Genomic DNA, 19,093 nt, shown 5'->3' with positions numbered 1-19,093 from the left:
CCTTACTGCTCTGATTGGGAGACAGGAATACAGGGACTTTTAAACACACATTTGCACCTGCAACAGATGTGCTACACCCAGTTGAACCCCAGGTACTCTGACTGAGGTCATAAGCTTTGTACTGAAGTCATCTGTCTCCAACCAGAGGTATGGCACTATCCTCTCTGATAGCAATTCAAGAGCACAGTGCTAGCATCTGGTGAAGGCCTTCTTGCTGTGTCATTACATGGTGGAACACATCACATGGCAAGAGCAAGATCCTGTCAGTTCAGGTGTCTCTTCCTGTTACCAGTCCCATCATAGGGGTCCACCCTGATGACTTTATCTAATCCTCGTTACCTCCCAAAGGCCCCCACCTTCAAACATATTTACATATGAATTTGGGGATTGAGTTTTTAATACACGAAATTTGGTTGACACATTCAAACCACAGCAGATGCCAAAGGTGGACACGGGGGAGTCAAATTCCCAAAAGCTGGCTGACTGGTGCTGTCATTGGGTTCCAGGGCTGCAGTAGAGGTTAAGTAGGAAGGGTCTTTGGGGGCTGCCAGGTTCTTCAAAGGGAAACAGCTGTTAACATTGCAGGGAGAGACAGGAAGATAACAGACGGGGAAATGGGCATGGTATCCGTGTTGATTTCATCAGAGTCAAAGGCAGGCTTGGATGCCAAGTCTGAAGAGGGTCTGCTTACTATAGTGGAGGTGACTGCAGAAGCAGTGGTAGGTGGGCCAGAAAAGACGGCATTGAAGAGAGTGGTTTCCTGTTGAGGCCTGTCAGGAACCTTAGATTTCAGCTGACAGATGTTTCCTGGGTCAAAAGGCAATGTTGGAAATTCAGGTAGGGCTGTTGACCATAAAAGCAGGTGGGCTGGTGGAGACTGCGTTCTTTACAAGGGATATCTGCTCCATACTGGGATGGAACTGGTCAAATGGGAGGATACTCATCCTGGATCCTAGGGGAGACCAGGAGATGAAAACCTGTGAAAAGGGATTGGTATCCATGTAGTTTATACCAAAGTACAAAGTAGGCTTGAGGTTGAGTCTGCAGATTACTGGCTGTGATAGTGAAAATGCCTGAGGCACCAGTGATGGGCCGGTCTGTGAAGATGGGCATACAGGTGGAAGAGTCTGTAAGAAAAAGGGAGAAAAATCCACAATGACTCAATTCTGATTAGATGACTAGATAGATTCTGATTAGATTGCTAGACTGATAGATGACTCAATTCTGCAGGAGGTAGACTTGAAGCAAAGGCCAAGGGGTTAGGAGATGTGATGAGGTTAAAAGTAGAGATCTAGGCCAGGCGTGGTTGCTCACACCTGTAATCTCAGCACTTTGGGAGGCCGAGGCAGGCAGATCACGAGGTCAGGAGATAGAGACCATCCTGGCCAACATGGTGAAGGCTTATCTCTACTAAAAATACAAAAAATTAGCTGGGCATGGTGGCACATGCCTGTAGTCCCAGCTGCTCTGGAGGCTGAGGCAGGAGAATCACTTGAACCTGGGAGGCAGAGGTTGCAGTGAGCCAAGTTCACACCACTGCACTCCAGCCTGGTGACAGTGCGAGACTCCGTCTTAAAAAAAAAAAAAAAAAAAGTAGAGATCTGGGCTGGGTATGGTGGCTCACATTTGTAATCCCAGCACTTTTGAGAGGCTGATGCAGAAGGATCACTCGAAAGCAGGAGTTCCAGACCAGCCTGGGCAACATAGCAAGACTCCATCTCTAGAAGAAAAAAATGCCTGTAGTCCTAGCTGCTCTGGAGGCCGAGGTGGGAGGATTGCTTGAGCCCAGGAGTTTTAGGCTGCAGTGAGCCATGATTGCACCACTACATTCCAACCTGGGTGACAGAGCAGGACCCTGCCCCACCACCCCCCAAAAAAATCTGCAGATGAGGGACTGAAATGGAAATGGCTTTTATTCTCATAAAGGGGAACTTCCAAAATGATATTGAACCTAAGGGGAGAAACAAAAAGAACAGGAAAAAAAAAAAAAAAAAAAGGATAGTTAGGATATGGGCATTTCATTTAATGATCTGTATATGGGGTGAGGACTGGTACAGGGTCACAAGGGACTGGGGGCCTGGAAGACAGGACAGCCAAGTCAGTGGCTGATAAACATGGTAGTATCAGCAAACTACAAGGTGAAAATGGCCAAGGGTGGGGTGCCTGCCATCCCTGAAACAAGCAGGAAGAAAGAAGGGGCAGGCTGAGAGGCACTGCACTGCTATCTGAAGGGGCCTTAGCTTTATCATCTAAGAACATGTGGTTAGACTGGGGCTCTGCTTTCTTCTTCAAGCCTCGATCTTCTCCAATGACTATACAAAAAAGCTTAGGAGAGTTTGGGGAGCTCACCTTGACCTCAAAAAAAAGCGGCAGTGGCAGCAGCAGGTGCGTTGGAACTTTGTTTACAGAGTCTACAGCTGGCAGAGGTGGGTTGAGAGTTCCTGTTTGAAACCCTTCCTCCCTGCATCTTCTCTGTCTTCAGAGAGAAATGGACCTCCAGAGAGGTAGGAATCCCCTAGCAGCACTGCCTGAGCTGGTGATGGCATGGCCTTTGATGAATGAGCTCATACAATACCTCTTCACTTTCTCATCTAAGGCGTCTTCTGGGGGTTGGAATGGAGGTTTCCCTTCAATGGCCCGGGTAGGATTTCTTTGTCTTGGGGGTAGATCTGATGACTCACTCCCACTGCGATTGGTGGGGGTAAGGGAGCTTCTCTGATCGCGCTGGGGTCACTATTTATACTCATCCTCCACCTTCACTATCCCTGGCTGCTGTCTCCTAGGGTTCTCATCTCAGTCTTCCTGGGCAGGGATCTAGGCAGTATGGATGGGACCGACCTCACAGAGGAGACTGCCTACTCAGACAGCAATGGAGGAGAGTCGGTTTGCGGCCTGGATGACAGATCGTAACTGTCTTGAGTGGCTGGACATCTTAGAGTGAACCGCAGACAGCACCGGCTTCATGTGAGAGTCCTGCCTGGACATTGAGGATGGATCCGAGAGAGAAGTGCAGAGCCTGACGGATCAGACACCACCACCCCTTAGCCGCGACGAAACCGAGGGGTAAACGCGCTGGATCGCGGGAAGCACTTGTCTAGCTAGGCCAAGGAGAGAGGCGCAGGGAGAACGAGGTGATCCAGACCAGACAGGGAACCCTGTGGGGCGTGGCGGGGCCGGGGGTGAAGCTTGCAGAGGTAGTTGCCCGTGAAGAGCAGCTTGTGCGCTGTTGGATCCTTGGAGTGGAGTGGTAACTCCGAGGCGAAGCGCAGCCTGTTCAGCCCGATGCCAGTGAGCGGCCGTTGGAACGCGTGGCAGAGAAAGCTTGCGCGAGCTCAGGGCGCCAAGAAATACAACAAAGGACCAACGGGGAGGTCCAACGGTCCGACCCCAGCCGGACTCGAGCTCACTCGGTTGCAGGCGTTAGGCTCCCAGCGGCTCTCCGCCGTTAAGTGGAGATTGTTCAGGACTGTGGAGGCTCGCTCGGCACCTGGCCTGAAGGCGGGAGATTTGGCAACCAGTACGCGTGGGTGCGCCGGCCCTTGCCGCTGGGGACTCTGGAGGCAGACTTTGCCCAAAGCCAGAGGCGGGAACTCCCCAGATCCTCCCAGGGTAGGGAGCTGGCTCACAGGGAAGGTGCCTGGGGAGGGGCCGGGCGGTGCTGTCTCCTGACTCCGCCCTGGCAGCCCCGCCGCTGCAGCCGGCCTGGGCTAAGGTGGGGAGAAGACACCAGCACAGGCAGGGAGCAAGAGTCCCCAGCTGCTTCCTTTCAGGCAGCCGCCACAGAGGACCCAGTTTCCCTTCTCTCTTCTCTATGCAGGTAGCATGGGAGGATGCTGCGTCCTCCAGGAAGCTCTCTAGCGCTTTTCCGAGTCCTGGAGCCAGGCGGGACTTCTCTGTGGTCGCCTAGAAGGGTATGAACTTAGGGCATCCGCATCTGGGCTGTGAAGGTTTCTGACTTGGGGACCAGGTGCTCAGACCTTCCTGGATGCTGCTTTCCACAATATCTCTACCTGGCAGGCAGGTTCTCTTCATTTTGCAAATTTGGTGAAACAGCATTTGTAAAACTTTAGAACCTTCCTTGGCTCACACAGGTGGTAGTGGCCCTGTCAGGATTTGACCCAGACTCTCAGATTCCAGAGTTCCTGAATTTAACCACTTGTACTGTGATGCCTCCTTATCATGTGTGCATCGTGCATTACTATTTTTTATAGCCTGTAGGGTTCTTAGCACCATGCACACCTACAGTGATCACAGGCACTGCCTACTGGAAGGTCTTCTTTGGCTGGGTTCCAGTTTCCTCAGACGATGTAGGGCAGGGAGTTCCACTTGTCAGCATATCCCACAGGGCTTTTCTCTTCAAATGGACCCCAGCAGCCAACCATACAGCTGTCTCAGCAAGCGTAGGAGATGGCACATCAAGTAGGTGCAAGATTCACCCTGGCTTAAAATCCTTGTGCCCCAAGAGACCAGGATCTCCTGCAATAATTCCACAAAACAGATTTCAGAGTTTGGCCAAAATGGAAAACTTAGCAATACTAACTTTTCTAATCCATCTCATGGGATATATCTCTATATATTATAAACTTTTACATTTTTTTCTCAGCAATGTTTTATACCAAGGGTCAGCAAATTTCAGCCCATGGGCCAAATGTGGCCTATAGTCTGTTTTAGTTTTATTTTTGAGAGGGAGTCTCGCTCTGTCACCCAGGCTGGAGTGCAGTGGCACGATCTTGGCTCATTGCAACCTCCACCCACCCCCGGGTTCAAGCGATTCTCCTGCTTCAGCTTCCTGAGTAGCTGAGATTACAGGCGCCCACCACCACGCCCGGCCAATTTTTGCATAAAGCAGAGATGGGTTTCACCTTGTTGGTCAGGCTGGTCTCGAACTCCTGACCTCAAATGATCCGCCTGCTTTGGCCTCCCAAAGTTCTGGAATTACGAGTGTGAGCCACCATGCCCCACTCATAGCCTGTTTTTGTAAGTCCAGTTAGCTAAGAATGATGTTAATGTCTTTAAAAGGTCTTTAAAAACAACAGAAAATTCCAGAAAATATGTGACAGAGATCATGCGTGACCTGTAAAACCTATATTATTTACTCCCTGGCCCTTTACAGAGAAAGTTTGCAGCTACTCTTTTGTAGTTTTCTGTGTATAGGTCTTACTTGGCTTTTGCTAATTTATCCCTAAGTATGTTATGGGATTTGCAAATGTTATTTTCAAATAGTTCATTGGTAGAACACAGAAAATGCATTAAATATATATGTGTATATATAGTACTTGTATACACACATACATATATACACACACACCTTATATTATTGGGATCTTGCTAAATTCACTGTTTATTTCTGATAGATTTTTTTGCAGATTCCTCTGGGTTTTCTACATATATTTTCCATGCATCATGTATGAATAAAGTCAGTTTTACTTCTGTTTCCACCTGCATGCCTTTTATTTCTCTTTCTTACCTTCTACGTTTGCAGAGACCAACAATTGTCTGCACAGCAAAACTGGGCATTTCTTTTCTTGCTGAGCTTTGCAGCTACCTACACAGTTGTGTGTGGCATCTCCTCCTGGGGGCAAGGACATGAGATGACATCAGGTGGGTGCAGGATCTATCCTGGCTTAAAAGCCTTATGCCCCATGGACACCAATATCTCTGGTAATAATTTCATAGACAACTTTCAGAGTCCTGGTTGAAATGGATGACTTACCTTTCTTAAATGTCATCTTAAGTGGATGACTTACCTTTTTCCAGTCCACTATCATGGTATGCATTTTGTGTGTATGTGTGTGTGTACATATAGATGGGCATTTATATATACATATATATGCATGTACTCATATGTGTATATATACATGCACATATATATCTATGTCTATCTATCTATCTATTGGTATGTAGTAGGATACAGCAAAAATAATTGCTTTTCTATATGGCACCTCAGTAAATTCCTTTCTTATCTCTTGTAGTTTCTTTGTATATCGGATAGTGTTTTCTACATATACAATTGTGTTTTCTATGCATATTCTTTTTAATCTGTATGATTTTATTTTTCTTACCTTTTACAGTTACTGTGATCTCCAGTAAAATGTTTAATACAAGTAGAGACAATAGATAACCTTTTCCAACTCCTGATGGGCAGGGGAAGTGCTCAGTGTGCTATTAACTTAAGGCTTTTATAGATGTGCTTTATCATGTAAAGGCTGTTCCCTCCAATTCTTTCTATACTGAGAAATTTTTTCAAAGAGGTGTTACATTTTTTCAACCCATGTCACAAATCTGCATATGTACTCCCCTAAACCTAAAATAAAAGTTGGAAAGAAAACTAAAACTATTACTTGAAACCCATGTTGTCATAGAAAAGATGTTTTTATAAATTAAGTAATGATTGCTTGTGAACTATTGTGTCTGGAGTCAAAGGTGTATTAAAATTAATCTCAGAACTCTTGCCATAACTACAAAAACAAATGTGCCAGGCCACAAAAAAATACATCTTAAAAAGTTTTGTGCATCAAAAGACACTATCTAACAGAGTGAAAAGACAACCCAGGCAATTGGAAAAAATACTTGTAAATCATATATTTGAGAAGGGATGGATATTCAGAATTAGAATTTTTTTCAATTACTCTGTCCAAAGCTATTGAGATAATCATATGACTTTTTGTTTGTTCTCTTAATGTGGTGAATTACATTTTAAATTTTGAGTGTTAGACCAACCTTACATATCTGGGACAAACCCTACTTGGTCGTGCTAGGTCATTCTTTTCTATTTGGTTGAATTTAATTCCCAAAGATGTTGTGAAAGAATTTTATGTCAGCCGGGCGCAGTGGCTCATGCCTGTAATCCCAGCACTTTGGGAGGCTGAGGTGGGTGGATCACCTGAGGTCAGGAGTTTGAGACCAGCCTGACCAACGTGGTGAAACCCTGTCTCTACTAAAAATACAAAAATTAACCGGGAGTGGTGGTGCATGCCTGTAGTTCCAGCTACTCGGGACGCTGAGACAGGAGAATTGCTTGAACCTCCCAGGCAGAGGTTGCAGTGAGCACTTGTGCCACTGCACTCCAGCCTGGGTGACAGAACGAGAAGAAAAAAAAAAAAGAATTTTATGTCTATGTTCATGAGGTTTATTAATCTATTGTATCCCTTTCTTGCTAGGTTTTTATATTAGGGTAATGTCAGTTACACAGAATGAGTTAGGAAAAATTGCTTTCTTTATTCTCTGAAAGAGTATGTTTAATACTGGTAAAACATCTTTCTTATATGTTTGATAGAATTCACCATTAAAATCATTTGGACCTGCAGTTTTCTTTTTGGAAAGATATTTTTAATTCCTTTTTGTACTTTTAATAATCTTTCAGATCTGCATTCATGCCCCGTTTTTATTCATGATATTGGTAATTTTTGTTTTGTTTTTACACTTTATTGGGCTATAGTTCACATAGCCATATAACTTACTCATTCAAAGTGTATAATTCAGTGTTTTGTAGTATATTTATAGATACGTACAACCATTACTAGAGTCCATTTTAGAACCTTTTATCATCTCAAGAAAACCCTCTACTTTTCAGCTACGAGCCTATATCCTTCAACCCTTGGAAGCCACTGATCTGCTTTCTGTTTCTATGGATCCCCTGTTCTGGACATTTCATATAAATGGAACCGTATGATATATGGTCTTTTGTGCCTGGCTTTTTTCGCTTGGCATAATGTTTTCAAGATTCATCCATGTTGTAGCGTGGGTGTTTTTATGGCTAAATAATATGTGTTTTTATGACCAAATAACATTCTATTATCTGGATGTAGTACTTTTGTTTACCCATTAATCACCTGGACATTTGGATTGTTTCTACCTTTTAGCCATTATGAATAATGCTGCAAACACTCATATACAAGTTTTTGTGTGGGCTTGGGTTGCTTTCATTTATCTTGGGTACATGCTTTGAAGTAGAATTACTGGGTAATACAGTAACTCTTTTTGATAGTTTGAGAAACTGATAGATCATTTTCCAAAGTGGCTACACCGTTCAACATTCCCACCAACAGTGTTCGAGGTTCCAGGTTCTAACTTCCCCAGGTTTTTTCCAACACTTTTTGTTATCTGACTTTTTGATTCTAGCCATCCTAGTGGGTATGAAATGGCACATCATTGTGGTTTTGATTTGCATTTCTCTAATGACTAATGTTGCTAACCATCTTTTTGTTTGCAAATTGACCATTTGTATGTCTTCTTTGGAGAAATGTCTATTTGTATCCTTTGCTTATTTTTAAATAGGTTTTTATCTTTTATTATTGAGTTGTAAGAGTTATACATTATGAGTATAAGCCTCTTACCAAGTATATGATTTGCAAATATTTTCCCCCATTCTATGGGAAAGTAAAATCCTATGGGTTTACTTTCAATTTCATGATGCTATCTTTTGAAGCACAAAAGTTATTCATTTTAATGTAGCAAAAAATTTATCTAGTTTATCTTTTGCTTGTTATTTGCTGTCACATCTAAGAAACCATTCCCAAAATCAATGTCATGAAGCTTTTTCTATATGTTTTCTTCTAAGAGTTTTATAGTTTTAACTCTTAATTTATGTAGTCGATTCACCTTGAGTTAATTTTTGTATATGGTGCAAGGCAATGGTCCAGCTTTATTCTTTTGCATGTGACTATCCAGTTGCCCCAGCACTATTTGTTGAAAGATTACTTTTCCCCCATTGAATGGTCTCAGCACCTTTATTAAAAAATCAGTTGACCAAAGATATATGGGTTTTATACTGGTACTAGGTCCAAAATGGTAGAGTAGAAGCAAGCTGGCTTCACTCTCACCACAGAAAACAGAAACAAATATCCAGCACAAAGATAATCACCAGCAATATCCCAGAACTCAAATAAGAGGGTCTCCTGGGCAGAAACCCCTAGTCAGCCTTCCCACCCTGCCAGGGTAGCCCCTTTGGGACCTCCCTCATTCAGGATGGGCAAAGCTCAAAATGTTCACTAGAGCAAAGACACACCTGGGCTTAAGGTGCCACCTAGCACCATAAAGGAGAGAGTGACCTAGTGAAGAAGATACTCGACAGATAAACTGCAAAGAATCTCTAAGCAAACATATCTAAGAAAAACAAAAACAAACCAGACAGAGAAAGCTGAAATAACTAACACATTCTTCAATGCAAAGACATAGATGTAGATCCACAAGAAACAACAGCAGACAGGGAACCATGACCTCCCCAAACGGACAAAGTAAGGAGCCAGTGACCAACCCTAGCAAGATGACAATAGGCAAGCTCTATGATCAGGAATTCAGAACAGCAGTTTTAAGGCAACACAGTGATTTCCAAGATAATACCGAAAAGCAATTCAGAAATTTATCAGAGAAATGTAACAAAATGATTGAAATAATTAAAAAATCGAACAGAAGATTTATGGGTTTATTTCATGCAATTGTAGACAATTCTATTTTATTGATCTATATGTCTATCCTTGTGCCAATACCACACAGTCTTGATTACTATTGCATTGCAATAACTCTTGTTTTCTTTTGTTTTGTTTTTGTTGTTTTTGAGACAGGGCCTTGCTGTGTCATCCAGGCTGGAGTGCAGTGATAGGAGCATGGCTTACTGCAGCCTCGACCTCCCAGCTTCAAGCAATGCTCCCACCTTGACCTCCCAAAGTGCTGGTATTACAGGCATGAGCCACCATGCTTGGCCCATTGCCATTGCAGTAAGATTTGAAATCAATAAGTGTGAGTTCTCCTACTTTGTTTTTCTTTTTCTGTCTTTCTTCTTCTTCTTCTTCTTTTTTTCTTTTTTTTTTTGAGATGGAGTCTCACTCTGTCACCAGGCTGGTGTGCAGTGGCGTGATCTCGGCTCACTGCAACATCTGACTCCCTGGTTCAGGCAATTCTCCTGCCTCATCCTCTCGAGTAGCTGGGATTATAGGCACGTGCCACCACGCCTGCCTAATTTTTATATTTTTAATAGAGACGGGGTTTTACCATGTTGGCCAGGATGGTCTCGATCTCTTGATCTTGTGATCTGCCTGCCTTGGCCTCCCAAAGTGCTGGGATTACAGGCATGAGCCACCATACCTGGCCTAGTTTTTATATGTTTAGTAGAGACGGAATTTCACCATGTTGGTCAGGCTGGTCTTGAATTCCTTACCTCGGGTGATCTGCCCGCCTTGGCCTCCCAAAGTCCTAGAATCACAGGCGTGAGCCACCGCACCTGGCTGTTTTTCTTTTTCAAAATGTTTGGCTACTTAGGATTCCTTGCAATTCCATAAGAATTTTACAATCACCTTATCACTTTCTACAAAGTGGTCAGCTGGGATTCTGCTAGAGATTGCACTGAATCTGTAGATCAGTTTGGGGAATATTGTCATCTTAAACAATATCAAGCCTTCTTATTCGTGAATGTGCATTCTTTTTCCTATTCTGTAGATATTTTTGACTCTCTTTAAACAATGTTTTGTAGTTTTCAGAGTATATTTTGAAAATGTTTTTGTTAAATTTATTCCTAAATGTTTTACTCTTTATGATGTTATTGTAAATGAAGTCGTTTACTTAATTTTGGTTTTGGATGATTCATTGCAAGTGTATAGAAATACAATTGATTTTTGTATATCAATTTATATCTTATAATACTGCTGAACTAGTTTATTAGTTCTAATAGATTTTTCACTGGATTCTTTTGGACATTCCCCACAAAATAACTCTAATCTGCAAATTTCCCTAGCTAGAGACTCAAGTACAATAATAAATAAAAGTGATGAGAGTAGACATTATAATCTTGTTTTTTTGTTTTGTTTTGTTTGTTTGTTTTTTTGAGACAGAGTCTCACTTTGTCACCCAGGCTGGAATGCAGTGGCACGATTACAGCTTACCACAGCCTTGACCTCCTGGGCTCAGGTGATCCTCCCACCTCAGCCTCCCAAGTAGTTGGGACTACAGGTGCCCACCACCATGCCTGGCTAATTTTTTTGTGATTTTTGTAGAGACAGGGTTTCACCATGTTAACTAGGCTGGTCTTGAACTCCTGGGCTCAAGCAATCTGCCTGCCTCAACCTCCCAAAGTGGTAGGATTACAGACATTAGCCACTATGCCCAGCCTATAATCTTGTTTGTAAACTTAGAGGGAAAGCATCCAACTTTAATCATTATGATGTTTGCCGTGGGTTTTTTGTACTTGCTCTTATCAGGTTGAGGAAGTTCATTTTTATACTACTTTGTTGAGTTTTAAAAAAATTATTATTATGGCCAGGCATGGTGGCTCACACCTGCAATCCTAGCAATTTGGAAGGCCAAGGCCAGCAGATTGCTTGAGCTCAGCAGTTTGAGAACAGCCTGGGCAACATGGCAAAACTCCATCTCTATATTAAAAAATAAAAATAATTTAAAAAATTATTATTATGAAAAGATGTTGAATTTTGTCATATGCTTCTTCTGCATGTGTTGAAATGACCATATGATTTGTTTTTTGTTCTACTGATATTATGTATTACAATAGTTTATTTTTGGATGTTAAACCAACCTGGCATTGCTGGCATACATTCTTTTTACATATTGCTGGGCTTTGTTTACTAGTATTCTGTTGAGAGTTTTGAATCCATATTCTCATATCCATAAGAATCATATTGGCCTGTACTTTACTCTTCTTATGATGTCTTTGTCTTGTTTTGGTATCAAGGTAATACTGGCTTCATAAAATGAGTTAACTGTCCATAAAATGAACAGTTCACAAAGAATTGGTATTAATTCTTTGTTAAATGTTTAGCAAAATTCAGCAGTAGAGCCATCTGGACCCGGAATTTTTTTTTTTTTTTTTTTTTTTTTAGATGGAGTCTTGCTCTGTTGCCCAGGCCGGAGTGCAGTGCAGTGGAGTGATATTGGATCACTGCAGCCTCCGCATCCTGGGTTCAAGTGATTCTCCTGCCTCAGCCTCCCGAGTAGCTGGGACTACAGGCATGCACCACCACACCTGGCTAATTTTTTTTTTTTTTTTGTATTTTTAGTAGAGATGGGTTTCATCATGCTGACCAGGTTGGTCTTGAACTCCTGACCTCAAGTGATCTGCATGGCTTGGCCTCCCACAGTGCTGGGATTACAGGAGTGAGCCACTCCTCCTGGCCTGGACCTGGAATTTTTTGTGGGTGGTTTTTTGATTATGAATTAATTACTCCTCACTTGTTGTATGCCTATTTAGATTATCCTATTTCTTCTCAAGTTAGCTTTCATAGTTTCTATGATTCTAGGGATTTGTTCATTTCACCTAAATTATATAATTTCTAGGTATAAAATTGTTCATAGTATTCCTTTATAGTTCTTTTAATTTCTATAATGTTGGTAGTAATGTTTCCTCTTTCATTTCTGATTTTGGTAATTTGAATCTTTTCTCCTTTTATCTTGGTCAGTATAGCTAAATGTTTGCCAATTTTTTGTTGAATGGACTGATATTTTATTATTGAGTTGTAGCAGTCCTTTGTTAGACACATATTTTGCAAATATTTTTTCTTATTATGGTTTACCTTTTCATTTTTTGAATTCTGCCTTTTTCGAGCAGTATTTTTTTTTTTTTTTTTTTTTTTGAGATGGAGTCTCACTCTGTCGCCCAGGCTGGACTGCAGTGGCACAATCTCCACTCACTGCAACCTCCCCCTCCTAGGTTCAAGCGATTCTCCTGCCTCAGCCTCCCGAGTAGCTGGGACTACAGGCACACACCACCATGCCAAGCTAATTTTTTTGTACTTTTAGTAGAGACAGGGTTTCACCATGTTGGCCAGGATGGTCTCGATCTTTTGACCTCGTGATCCACCTGCCTTGGCCTCCCAAAGTGCTGGGATTACAGGTGTAAGCCATGCCCAGCCTGTTTTGTTTTGAGACAGAGTCTCGCCCTGTCTCCCAGGCTGGAGCGCAATGGCACAATCTCAGCTCACTGCAACCTCTGCCTCCTCCCGGGTTCAAACGATTCTCCTGCCACAGTCTCCCAAGTAGCTGGGATTACAGGCGCCCGCCACAACACCCAGCTAATTTTCGTATTTTTAGTAGAGATGGAGTTTCACCATGTTGGCCAGGATCGTCTCAAACTCCTGACCCCATGGTCTGGCCACCTTGGCCTTCCAAAGTGCTGGAATTACAGGCGTGAGCTACCGCGCCCAGGCTGAGTTCTCAGGTTTCTTATGGATTCTTTAGAATTCTCTATATGTACGATCATGTCCTCTGCAAACATGGACAGTTTTACATCTTTCTTTCTAATTTGGATGCCTTTTATTTATTTTACTTGCTTAATTGCTCTGGCCAGGACTTCCAGTAGTAAGTTAAATAGAAGTAGTAAGAGCAGGAATCCTTGCCTTGTTCTTAATTTTAGAGGAAAAGCTTTCAGTTTTTCACTGTTGACTGTATGTTAGCTATGGCCTTTTCCTATTGGCCTTTACTGTGTTGAGATACATTCCATGTAACCTAATTTGTTGAGATATTTTTCCTTATGAAAGGGTGTCAAATTTCATCAAATGCCTTTTCTGCATATTCCAATTTCCAAAAGCTGAGTTGTGCTGCCATTGGGTTTCAGAGCCACATAAAATGATTTTTATCTTTATTATGTTAATGCAGTAAATCACATTAATTGATTTTCGTATATTGATCCATCCTTGCATCTCAGGGATAAATCCCACTTGATTATGGTGCCTGATTATTTTAATGTGCTGTTAAATTCAATTTGCTAATATTTTGCTAAGGATTTTCACATCTACGTTCATCAGGGATATTGGCCAAGAGTTTTTTGTTGTGCTGTCTTTGGCGTTGGTGTCAGGGTAATGTTGGCCTCATAAAATGAGTTTGGAAGTGTACTCAATGTTCAATTTCCACATATTTGTGAATTTTCCAGTTTTCCTTCTGGTGTTAATTTCTAGTTTCATTCCACTTTGCTCAGAAAATATACTTGATATGATCTTGTTATTTGATCTTTTTCCTTAGCTTCAGCTGGCTCTCCTAAACTGTGAATTATCTTAGAAAAGACTGTATTTTCAGGAATTAAGTCTAGTGCAGACATAGCAGGACTCTATAGCCAGCCAGATCTAGATAAAATTATAATTGATCTATACCCGAGAATATTTTATGTGGGCTTGAGAATAATGTGTATTCTATTGCTATTGGGTGAGATGTTCTGTATATGCCTGTTAGGCCTATTTGGTCTTCAGTGTTGTTTAAGTCTTGATTTTACTAATTGATCTTCTGTCTGCATGTTCTATCCATACAGAAAGTTAGGAATTGAAGTCTCCTATTATTATTATAAAGTGTCTATTTCTCTCTTTACTCCTGCCAATGATTGCTTTATATATTTAGGTGTTCTTATGTTTGGTTCATGTATATTTATAATTGTTATATTTTCCTGATGAATTAACCCATGTATCATTATATAATGTCCTTCTCTGTCTCTTATGGTAGTTTTTGACTTAAAGTCTATTTTGTCTAATATAAGTGTAGCCACCTGACTCACTTCTGGTTACTATTTGCATGGAATATCTTTTTCCATTCATTCACTTTCAAACAATGTATGTCCTTAAATCTAAAGTGAGTTTCCTGTAAACAGAATATAGTTGGGTAATTCTTTTTATCCATCCAGCTACTCTGTGTCTTTTGATTGAGAAATTTAATCTATTTATATTTAAAGTAATTATCAATAGGGAAGGATTTACTATTTTTTTTGTTCATTGTTGTTAGTCTAGTTGTTAGTTTCTGAAGAAATGATATTCTTAGTTTTTTGTTCCTACTGCTCCCATATCCCTACTAGTAACCCCTCCAATTTTACTTTTGATATATTCACCCATCACTCCTACTATATTGTAAATTCCTTTGAGGCAATAGATGCCTTTCAGCTATATGTCACTAGGCTCAAGCACAATGTCTAGTGTAGAATCAACTCTGAATAAGTATTTAGTAAAATAATATGTCTAAGCTAAGCGAAATGCTTACATTTTTCTTTTTCCCCCAGCTTCAGCTCGTTCTCCTGAATAGTGAATTATCTTAGGAAAGATTGTATTTTCAGGAATTAAGTCTACTGGAGACACAGCAGGACTCCACAGCCAGCTAGATTCAGATAAAATGGTAAGGACTATAATTTGCTATTTTAGGGTTTTATACTAGAGCCAGACCAATTACTTTTCCAAATAGACCTTATCTAGGTATTTTCTTGAAAAAATGATCTTTTCTGAATTTTCATGGAGCATGAAAACACTTCTATATAATATGTGACATCCTAGTCTTAAAATTTCCAATAATCACAAAGGAGCCATAAGCTTTTTCTTCCTTTTTTTCTTCTAGACACAAGGGCCTCTATGCCATACCCATCCTCTCTGGTCTAGGTGTGAATACGTGGAGATGATTTTCTTAAGTCTAAATGAAAGAGAAAGACACAAATGAGACATTTAATTATTTTCAACCAAATTTGTTAATTTCGTTTCCCTAACACACATCAGGGGTGGTCTGGCCTACGACCAAATCAGAGTGATGGAAGAGGAGCACAGAGGGAAAAGGCAAGGGAGGGTCACCCATCCCTTCCTCCTTTGAGCTTCCCTTCCTCATGGCTGCTATCCCTTACATCAAAACACAGAGATGTAAGATGTCGGCCTGTGCAGTTGTAAAGTGTGGCTATGCCACATCCTATTTGCTGAGCCATAGAACTTTGAAAAGTTACATCTGCCTCAACACAGCACCACTTACAGAAAGAAGTCAATTCTTCTTCCACAGTTGAGTAAAAGAGAAAAGATATGTGAGCAGAGGATCAATGAACAAAAGCAAGGCATTCTCTCTGTCTCTCTCTCTATATATATACACACACATGCGCGATGTATATATGTATATACATATACACACACATATAATGTATATGTGTGTGTGTATATATGTGTGTGTGTGTGTGTGTGTGTGTGTGTGTGTGTGTGTGTTTATCAATCTAGGAAAGAAAGAAAAGGGCCCATTAAGGCAAATGGGCCAGACAAAAGGAGGCAGCTACAGGCAGCAGGGGGTCCTGCCAGTGTAAGACGGGAGGAAAACTGGCCCATAGCTTGGTTCTACCAGACTGAGAAGTTGAAACTGGGTATGGTGTGGTGGATACTTACTGATCTTTTTCTTCTTTCCACAGTAGACCGCCTCAAGGCCAGTGTGTTGACTTCTGACCAGTCTCATCTGAACCCACAGCCTTTAACATATATACAAAACACCCTGAAGGGTTGGGCTGCCAGCCTTCTTTAGGATGATAGAGGGCAGGTTAAGTTTGTTTGACATAACTGGAAGAGGCAGAGCCTCTTCCTAATGGAGCAAGGTCCATTTATGGCAAATTGTGGTTCCCCACCACTCTCAGCTACTTCTGGATAGCTTTTGCTTAGAGTTGATGAGATATTGTTTCTTTCACTAGAAGAAAGTGAATGAGTTGGTGATCTCAAACTTCGGTCTCCAAAGGAAGCCTGGGCAGGTGACAAAGGTGTCCTAAGCGAGACTGCTGCTTCCATGCTCATGCTGGAGGTACATTTGCTCTGAAAGACGGAGCAAAAGTTCTGAAGCTTAGCACAGAGGATTAATGAACAAGAACAAGGCTATATTATATTATATTATATTATATTATATTATATTATATTATATTATATTTGTATAGCAATCTGGGAAAGAAAGAACGGGACTTGTTAAGGCAAATGGGCAAGAGAAAATGGGATATCTATAGGCAGCAAGGGGTCCTGCCAGTCTAAGACTAATGGAAAACTGGCCCATAGCCAGGTATTTTCTCAGTGGTGTTCATTATACCAAGTCAAAGGGCTACTTTGTCTAGATAGAGCCCAGGTATTCTGAGTGAGTGCAGGAATAGAAGTGTCTCCCTAAAAGTGTATGTGTGGTGTTCTCCTGTGAGACTGTAACAGATGTGCCCTGAGCAAGACCACGCCAGCAGCTGTGAATGATGGTGAGCATACAAATACCCTGGAGCACAGAAATGGGGCTGCCTCCGCCCAGTGTATCGCCTGTGCTCCAGACTGTGTACCCCAGGTCCTCTGCCAGCAGCATCTCTAATCACAGGTGAAATGCCAGCCCTTCAAACAGCACAGGTGGGCCCTAGGTGTCTGATGGAAGGAATGAATGGATATATCATGTGGCATGCATTTCTTCTCAGTGGTGCAGGTATCTCCAGCAGGTTTGCTCTGGCCAGGTGGGCCCCAGTACTTAGACCATATGCAGGAAGAGAAGACTCTCCAAAAATAGTTATGATGTTGGCCCCTTCCATTGCAACACATGTGCCCTGGACAGGTGGGATTCAGGTGTTCTGGCTATAGGTAGGAATGTAAAGGCATCTAAGCATAGATGCAGTGCTAGTCCCTTATATTGCAACAGGTGTACTTTAGTTAGGTGTGCCCCAGATGGCTTGACTGGGGCAGGAAGAGAAGGATCTCAGCACAGGTATGGTGCTGGTCCCTTCCACTGGAACACAAGCGCTCTGGCCAAACAGGTCCTAGGTGATCTGAACAAAAGGGGGAGCAACCATGTCTTCTGAAACACTCCTTCTCAGTGATCACAGATCTTCCAGTAGTGGTAGGAGTGTTTTGGCTGGGCTGGCACCAGGTGCTCTAACTACAGGTGGGAAGGAAAGTGTTTCCCAGGACAGATTTGATTTGCTCTCAGCAGTGCGGGCTTCTCCAGTTGCAGCAGGGGTGCATCAGGGCTGACAGGACCCTGGTGCTCAGGTCTAAGCCTTCCCCATCATGAGCTATGGCACTGGCTGTCCCCCAGCCATTTTGCTCCAAAGCTAAGTGATCTAGATGTGGTGGTAGACTGGGTGGTAGATCCAATGACCCCAAAGCTTTTGCTATCCATAAGGGCTTCAGATCCCACAAACACAAATTGGTTTGGATTGGCATCAGCAAGAAATGAGCAATAGTCATCAGTGTTGTGCTTTCTGGTAGCATTTCATGGCAAGAGTAAGAGTGGCCACACCAATGGGTAAAACACCCGAGGCACCACCATGGGCTGGCTGAATGCTGACACTGATGCCAAGGTGGATACGGGAGTGTCTAGTTCCCAAAAGCCAACTGAGTTGTGCTGCCATTGGGTTCTAGGGCTGCAGTAGAGGTTAAGTATGAAGGGTTTTCAGGGGCTGGCAGGTTTCTCAAAGGGAAACAGCTGTTAACATTGCAGGCAGAGATAGGATGATAATAGATGGGGAAATGGGCATGGTACCTATGTTGATTTCCTTAGAGGCAAAGTCAGGCGGAGACACCGAGTCTGAAGACGGGTTGTATACTGGAGTGAAGGTGACTGCAGAATCAGTGGTAGGTGGGCCAGAAAAGACAGGCATTGGGGAGAGAGGTTCCCTGGCAAGGCCCTGAATCAGGACCCCCAGATTTCAGCTGATAAGTGTTTCCTGAATCGAAAGCAAGCTTAGAAGTTCAAGTAGGGCTGCAGACCATAAAACCAGATGGGCTGGTGGGGATGGTGGCCTTTGCAGGGGATATCTGCTCCACACTGGGATGCATCTGGTCCAATGGGAGAAAGCTCACCCCGGATCTTGAGGGAGACCTGAAGAAGAAAGCTTGGAAGGAAGAGTACTATCCACATCAATTATAACACAGTCCAAGCAGGCTGGGAAGTCCAGTCTGCAGACAGGCTGCCTGGCATGCTAGAAGTGACTGCAGAAGCAGTGATGGGTTGGCTGGTAAAGACAGGGGTACTGGTGCAAGCAACTTGAGGAGGGGTCTGTAAGAAAAGAGGAGGAGAATCCACATGCACAGGTGTATATGACTCCATTCTGCAGAAGGCAAGCTTTAAGGAGAGGGAGAAAGTTCTAGCACGTGTGGGTTAGGAAGAAGTAGAGGATCCTGCAACTATGACTGACGGATTGGAATGCAGAGGGCCCCTGTTCTCATTATTAAGTGGAATAGCAAATATAGGTTGGAATCCAAAGTGAGAAATAGCAGGAAGAGCAAAAGGAGAGTCAGGAACTGTGCATCTCATTTCATGATCAGTATCTGATGTGTGTGTAGGTACAGGGGCAGAGAGTATGGGTGGCCTAACAGGCCAGCCAAGTCAGTGACTGCTAATTTGGTAGTTTCTGGAATCTGCAAGG

At 42.6% G+C, this 19,093-nt stretch overlaps 1 long non-coding RNA gene across 1 annotated transcript; it reads left to right on the top strand.

The window, feature by feature from the left end:
* Positions 1–3,397: 3,397 nt before the first annotated feature.
* On the top strand, positions 3,398–17,754 carry LOC116477637 (uncharacterized). The gene is made up of 6 exons (XR_009209155.1): positions 3,398–3,517; positions 3,818–3,911; positions 5,483–5,601; positions 9,564–9,738; positions 14,987–15,093; positions 16,130–17,754. It is a non-coding gene; the product is annotated as an uncharacterized LOC116477637 (long non-coding RNA).
* Positions 17,755–19,093: the final 1,339 nt, after the last annotated feature.

This window comes from Hylobates moloch, unplaced genomic scaffold, assembly GCF_009828535.3.
Source record: "Hylobates moloch isolate HMO894 unplaced genomic scaffold, HMol_V3 SCAFFOLD_12, whole genome shotgun sequence".
In the NCBI taxonomy this organism is placed as follows: Eukaryota; Metazoa; Chordata; class Mammalia; order Primates; family Hylobatidae; genus Hylobates; species Hylobates moloch.
This window is presented reverse-complemented; position numbering and strand designations above follow the sequence as displayed.